The sequence below is a fragment of the Solanum verrucosum genome, unplaced genomic scaffold, assembly GCF_900185275.1.
Source record: "Solanum verrucosum unplaced genomic scaffold, falcon-dt-bn FXZP01000064.1, whole genome shotgun sequence".
NCBI classification, from domain to species: domain Eukaryota; kingdom Viridiplantae; phylum Streptophyta; class Magnoliopsida; order Solanales; family Solanaceae; genus Solanum; species Solanum verrucosum.
The window spans coordinates 109,115-115,975 of NW_026020144.1; positions in this window are offsets into that span (position 1 = coordinate 109,115).

Below are 6,861 nucleotides of genomic sequence, written 5' to 3' on the forward strand. Positions count from 1 at the left end.
ATTTTGTATGCTGCAAAATCTTTTCTGATTTCTCTTCAACTTGATTGTGTTGGACAACTTTTTCTCCTCCCAGTTTGTCCCTTTTCGAAAGAGCTTTAATTTATGGAAAAATTACAAAATATACTATTTAACAACTTATATAACTGTAGACATTGAAATTTTGCGGACTCTACAAGACGTGTTCAATTAGAATTGGGACTCTAGAAGATGTGTTCAGTTTCAATTAGAATTCTTGGAGGCTACTCAACCCTAAACCCTAGTTTATGCCTATATAAAGGGTACTAAATTCCCTTAAAAGACATCTCAAGATATCCCATAAACTCTTGGCTATTTTTAAAGATCAGGATCTCGAATATTTCACAAAAGTCATGGAATACTCATATAGAGGTCAAATCTAAATCATCCTAGTTCTAGAAATACACTACTAACGGCCCTCGAATCATGGATAAATCTTAGGAGAGTAGAATCAAGGGAGGAACAGAATTGTACCCGCATATTTATCAATAAAGTTTTGTTTCTTCTTATTTTATTTAGATTGTCATTTATTTTCTGTCACTTTAAAATTTGTTACAAACAATAACAATATAACATAATAAATGCACATTTTTTTTAATGTGGGATACTGTTTTATTTGCTATTTTTTGGGATAGTGGGCTGATATTTTGGGATTTATAATTTCTATTTTACTTATTAATTCACAATCACAATCTGATGTGATACGTTTTTTTAAAAAAAAAGATGTTTTAATTTCTCTCTTTTCTCTCTCTCTCTCTCTTAATTTCTTATTCATGAAATTGCGCCGATAACACTTGTTGAACCTCTGCATCCGCCAGTAACATCTGTCAACGGCTGCTCATTTGAAGTAAAGTTTGTCTGATACAGTTGTAGTTAGGCGGCTGCCAGAGTGCCTTATGAGATACATATGGCATAACTATGCATATGACAACACACATTAGGTGGAAGGAATCGAGAAGTACAAAGAAGGAAGGAGAATTAAAATGACCAAATAAAAAGATGGAATCCTAAATTAAACTATGCAGAAGGCAGATATAACCATAATATTTACCGAATTATGGAAAGCAGAAAAATGAAATGCCTAGTCAGTAGTAGAAACGACAGAATTTGAGTTGTTGTACGAGTTCACAGAGCTTGCAAATTACTGCATAAATTTCAGCAAAGCTCTCTAATATCTCAAACAAGATGGATTGATATGGATAGCTTGAAGTATCTATCTTAGAGGACTTGTAGATAGCTCCAGATTGGATATAGCTCCAAAACGTTGTGTGAGTCGTATAGCAAGCAAATGCATCTAGAAAAATAGTTCAACAGGCCTAATCTCTGCAAGAAACATGATGAAACTGAAGCATGAGTTGCATAAGTCATTCGGACACTCATGCATAAATTTGGATAGTATTTGTTGTTTCTGAGCAGCAGGGGAAACAAATCAGAGTAACAATACAATAATAGCTTTCTGTCTTTTTGCTAGTAAAAACAAGGCACACATATAGGCAGTCCATGTCAGTCTCAGTCTGGTCAAGATAAAGAGCACCAAGTTCTACTGGAGCTCGCTCAAGATGTTGACATATGTGTAATTATATGGGTGGAGTAATTGAAAAAAACTGCTAGTACATGAAATAAGTGAAGAGGAAACCATATCAATCAAGTTAAAAGACCATCTTAAATTTAAATCTCCTACTCAAACGCAATATGCTATTTTAGCCTTTTTAATTCAAATGTCATTCATTTTTCTTATACTATTATATTGACCCATAATACCTTGCTAACTATTAATATTGTTTTCCTTTAAGGTGCCCTGGATGGAAGGAAGGAAATATATTTAGAAGTCTTTCATAGCTACATAGCAAAATTGATACGCCCAAATTATACCTCCCTAAGTATAAGCGGTCGTTGCCAAATAAAGAACCTAACTGAGGTTATGATTGATCCAACGAGGAATATGGTCTAGACTTAGGCTAATTCATTGTTGATTGTACTTTTAGTACGTTTCTTTCCTTAAAAATGGAGATTTGTAAATAAAGTAATAGTTGATTGATTTGTAGTAACAAGTAACAAATAAACAGGATTCCAAGTTTGTAATATCAATACAGGGGCGGCTCAAACCTGATGGTGGCCTAAGGCCAAACTCAAACTAGAGGCCTTAAAAAAATTATAAATATTTTTATTTTAAATCTATTTTTCTATTTTTTTTAGATACAAAGTTGTTAATAATTTTTGTGTAGTCAATCTCTTTTTCAATCGATAATATAGCCAAACCACTTAATCTTTCTTGAGACATTGTCGATCTTAAATAAGATTTTTTTTTAAAAAAAAAAAAACTTCTTTCAGTTGAGGCGACTGTTACGAGAACTGTTAACATTATTCGATAAGCAATGTAAGCATTTGGAAAAGAATCAAGTCTTTTTATTTGATTGAGTATCTCAATTAGATTATTGTCTTCTACTTTTATGATTTCCCTTAACACTTTTAATTCAGAAAATAAGTCTAAACCGTCAATAGCGGAGTGAGTATTATGTTTTAAGGAACATTCAAGATTAAGACAATATTTTTTAAAAATTCTCATCATCAAATGATCTCAATTTATTCCCACTAAATAGAAAACCAAAAATATTTTCATATACTTCAAATTGTTCAAATCTATTTTGAAGTGAAAAGATGGCTTGGTCTACTATGTATAAGAAGTAATCAACTCTAAATGATTTGGGTTGCTGCAATATATTTTTCTCCAAATTTAAAATATAAATTATCAATAGAACAAGTAAATTCTTAAGCTTTGAATAAGAGAGATGTAAGATTAGAATTTAGAGAAGACAAGTGAGAATAAATAGAAGAGAGGAAGGGAGGAGGATAGAATATATAAAAATAAAATTAGAAAAAAAAAACTTGTACATTAAGAAAAAAGTACACAACTTTTTATTGGAAAGTTAAAAAGTCAGAGTCATAACTCATATATATCACTTCAGCTGTTTACATTTTTTTCCCAACCGTTTGCATTTTTTGTCCAGCCATTTGCATTTATTATTGTCTTCATTCTAAATTTTTTTTAAAATTTAATCTTACCTAATTAACTAAAAAATGGGCCCCCCTAAAATTGGGGGCCTAAGGCGAAGGACTTTTCCTTAAGCCTAACCAGCCGCCCCTGTATCAATATGACATGGAACTAGGAAAAATGTGTCCCTCACAAGTTCTTAACGCAGTAATCCTAATAATAGTAACTCTTTCCTAGTGTTAACATGCAAGGTTGGTAAGTTAGGTATCTCCTAATAGATCGGTCGTCCAAGTAGGGAATTTCACCACACAACTTGGTCGGTCTATGGGTGTATGTTTTACTAACCCCTGCCTTTAACCCTAGAATAGCCCTCACAGTAAATAGGTCAAGTTATTAGATAACGGATTATTACGCTAAATCTTCATTGTTTAATCCCTTTCTCATTCATTACTTCCTTGGTCGGGCAAGTAAGAATGAGGTGAATTCTAACGTTGTGTACCGTTAAAAAAACATTCAAAACAAAGAGATTAACAATACATGCATAAACACTATTCTAGAATTTACTTAATTATTAGTTTTACGTTGTTAATTACGCATGATTCCCACAATCCTAGTTGTGGATTTAGTTATTCATGTTTGAGTTCTCACAACTCATAATAGGGTTAATAATATAAATCATGAACTTACAAGTTGAATAATTGAAAGCCGGAATCTTGAATTGAAGAGCAAACACAAATTTCATTAACAAATCTTCAAGAATTAATTGCCAAAAGTGTTCAAAAATAATTCTCAAAGCCAAAATAAAGTATCACAAAAGGTCTAACAACCCAAAAACGAACTTTACTATCAATATTTATAGAAAATAAATCCTAAACCAAGTAGGAAAAAGAAAGGCTCGAGGAAATTTGGTTTGGGCAGTGTCATCAACGAGTGGTCACCTACAGCTCATCACACGAACGACAGCTCATAGGTGCCATCGTCACTTTGCTGTTAGTCAAAATTCCTATGGGTGTCATCGATGAGCATGACCTACGACTCGTAGATCTAAGCACGACCCTTCCTGTTCAATCGTCGTTCATGGGCTGCAACTTATCTTCTCTGAAGTCATCCACAACTCATCATCGACGGCTCGTCAAAAAACTTACAACCCGTCAGTTGCTAGTCGTTCCATACTTAGTCCATTTTCCTCATCACATCACTCACTCCTTCCACCTACGGCTCGTCAAAGGAACGACGACACGTAGGTGGGCTCGTCTATTACCAAGTTTCTGTTGTTTCAAGCACTTTCAACACCAACTGCTCCAAAACCTATTTCCTGCAAAACCAAATCAAAACACCATCAAATCTAATAACAAAATCCCTAAGACTCATGCAAAACTCCAAGTTTAATGCATCGAAAATATCGTGAACTCACGGTACATCAAGGAGGGAGATGAAAATACAACCATCGAACTATAGAACCTCACCTAAAATAGAGGCCCTAGGAAGAACCTGAGGTGGTAAGTAATACTTAATATTTAGAGTTCGTTTGGCTTAACTAGAAAAAAAAACACAAATTTTTAAAAAGTCAAACTTTAGTAACTTTTATAAGTTAAAAAATGAAAAGTAGGAGAGTATCTACTTTTAACTTATAACTTTTCTAGTTATTTTTAATTTTGTCAAACACTTCAAAAGCTAAAAATTACTTAAAAGTAGTCTTACCAACTTTCAACTTTTAAGCCAATCCAAATAGGCTCTTAGTCGTCTCTTCTTTAAACAGAACCCCGACACCTCATTTTAACCTTGTCATGTTAAAAGGGCAGTTGGTGACATGATCACCGAAATGAAACGCCATATGCTTTCACTAAACCGTTGCCTAAGTGATGTGAAGTGCCCAACTTGCTTTGCGCGTCGCTTCATCTTAAGTGCCCCGTTGACAACACTGATCATTTTGCCACAAATTGTGAGAATAGGTTTCTCTTTTCTTTTTCTGTTTTTCTCCTTTAGTTGTTTCTTTGTGCGGGTAGTTTGCCATAAAGGCAGAAGGGTTGCTCGACTCTCCCAAATATTCCATGTATAAATATCTCCCCCCACCCCCTGCATATCACATTTGGCAATTAGCTATGTCTAGAAACACAGGGAACTGGAATGGAATTCAAATGTCGATGCATATATTGGAACTTGGCCGAATACTATGCAAGAAAGTGGAAATTTCAGTCAGAATTTTCAACCACAATAGTATTCAAATCTTATTTAGAACATAAAGCATTAAAGGACTAAGAGGGTCACACTCTGGCAAGAATGGACTAAGAGGGTCAGCTACACGGCAAACTCCACAATCAAGTACCTTAGTGTGTAGGTAGTCCAGTTAGTCTGATTGTGAAAGACCCACTACTCGATATTGCACTTGATATTGACTCAAGCGAAGTTGCCAACCACAGTCAAAACTTAACTGCTCTAAATAAAATATAAATGAATTATCAAAGGACAAAATATCAAACCTGGCCGCTAAGATGACCATTCCTCAATGAGGTTCTTTTCCCACTTTGATTCAGAGCCGAGGCTAACTTCTGCTGGTGCCAGTAGTAGTGAGACAAAGGGTAGCGGCATCAAAGAACTGTCTTTTGCTTTCTTCAGACTTCTAATAGCAAGTGATTAAAAAAATTTGAATCGGACTGCTTGCCTGGCAATCTCCATGCAAACAACACCTGAATAATCAAACTCCCATCACCAATTGGACCAAAAAGACCATCAGCCTTTAATAGACACACAGAGGGTAAGAAAGAAAGACGGATATAGATGGAAGAAAATGCAGACGAAGAAATGTAACCCCTGAGCACTTATTATGGTGGGTTCTGCAGAGAGAAATAGAAAAGCTTTTGAATGGGAAAAGACACTTCTGCCAAAAAGTCAGTTAATAGGAAAGAGTTTAAGCATATTAAAGTCAGTTTTACAATGTTCAGCAAATGTTACCATGGCTAAGAAAAAGGCAACTCTCGCCACCAGCCAACAAGCAAGCTTCTTCCGCAAGGGACTCTTCTGCATCAATAAATTCCCCATTCCAAACTGCAGTTAGACCTTGAACCAAATTATACATAGCAATCCACATGTTCCACGAAGTTTTTATTTGCCACACTCTTGAAAGGCCAAGGCTAGTGAACTGTAATCTGACTGCAGCTTGTATCGACTTTCAAGAAACTTAAGACAAATCCAACCAATATGATAATCAGTTTTGAGCTCCAAGCACCTCATGTACTCTTCATGAAGCCCTGAATAGTTATCTTCCACAACATAGGCACGACACAGTAGCAAGTGTGCAAAGAAGCGGTAGCTATCCGGAAGCTGCATCTCTAGAGCACTTTTTGCATGCATAATGCACTTGAAATTATTCCCACAATGCAAACTAACCTCTGCGGCACAAAGCAGAAGCTGGAACTTTTGATACTGGGAAGAAATCTCTTCCAAGCTGCTTCTATAAATTAGCACAAAACGGCGGTAAGAGATCGAACACTCACCTGAGATGATGAAGAAGTTCTGAGAAGCAGGCAAAACCAAAACACTATACAACGTGTGCAAGTGCAAAGTTAGAGAAACGCGACAGTTGCCTTAAGGATTCAACATGTGTCAGATGATGATTGAATGACGAAAATAGCCCTTGAAAGCAAGCTAGCAAGACAACGCTCAGCTGCTTCTAAGCCGCTTCTATATATATAATATAATAAGGAATAATTCTGAACGATACAACCATGCACCTCTCACTTTAAACTTTCTGAACATCCCAACAGTGTCTATGTTGGTGTGTATTACACCAACAGTACATATAATGATGCTTACATGACTTCGCAATTAAATGAGAGAAATATTATTATTATATA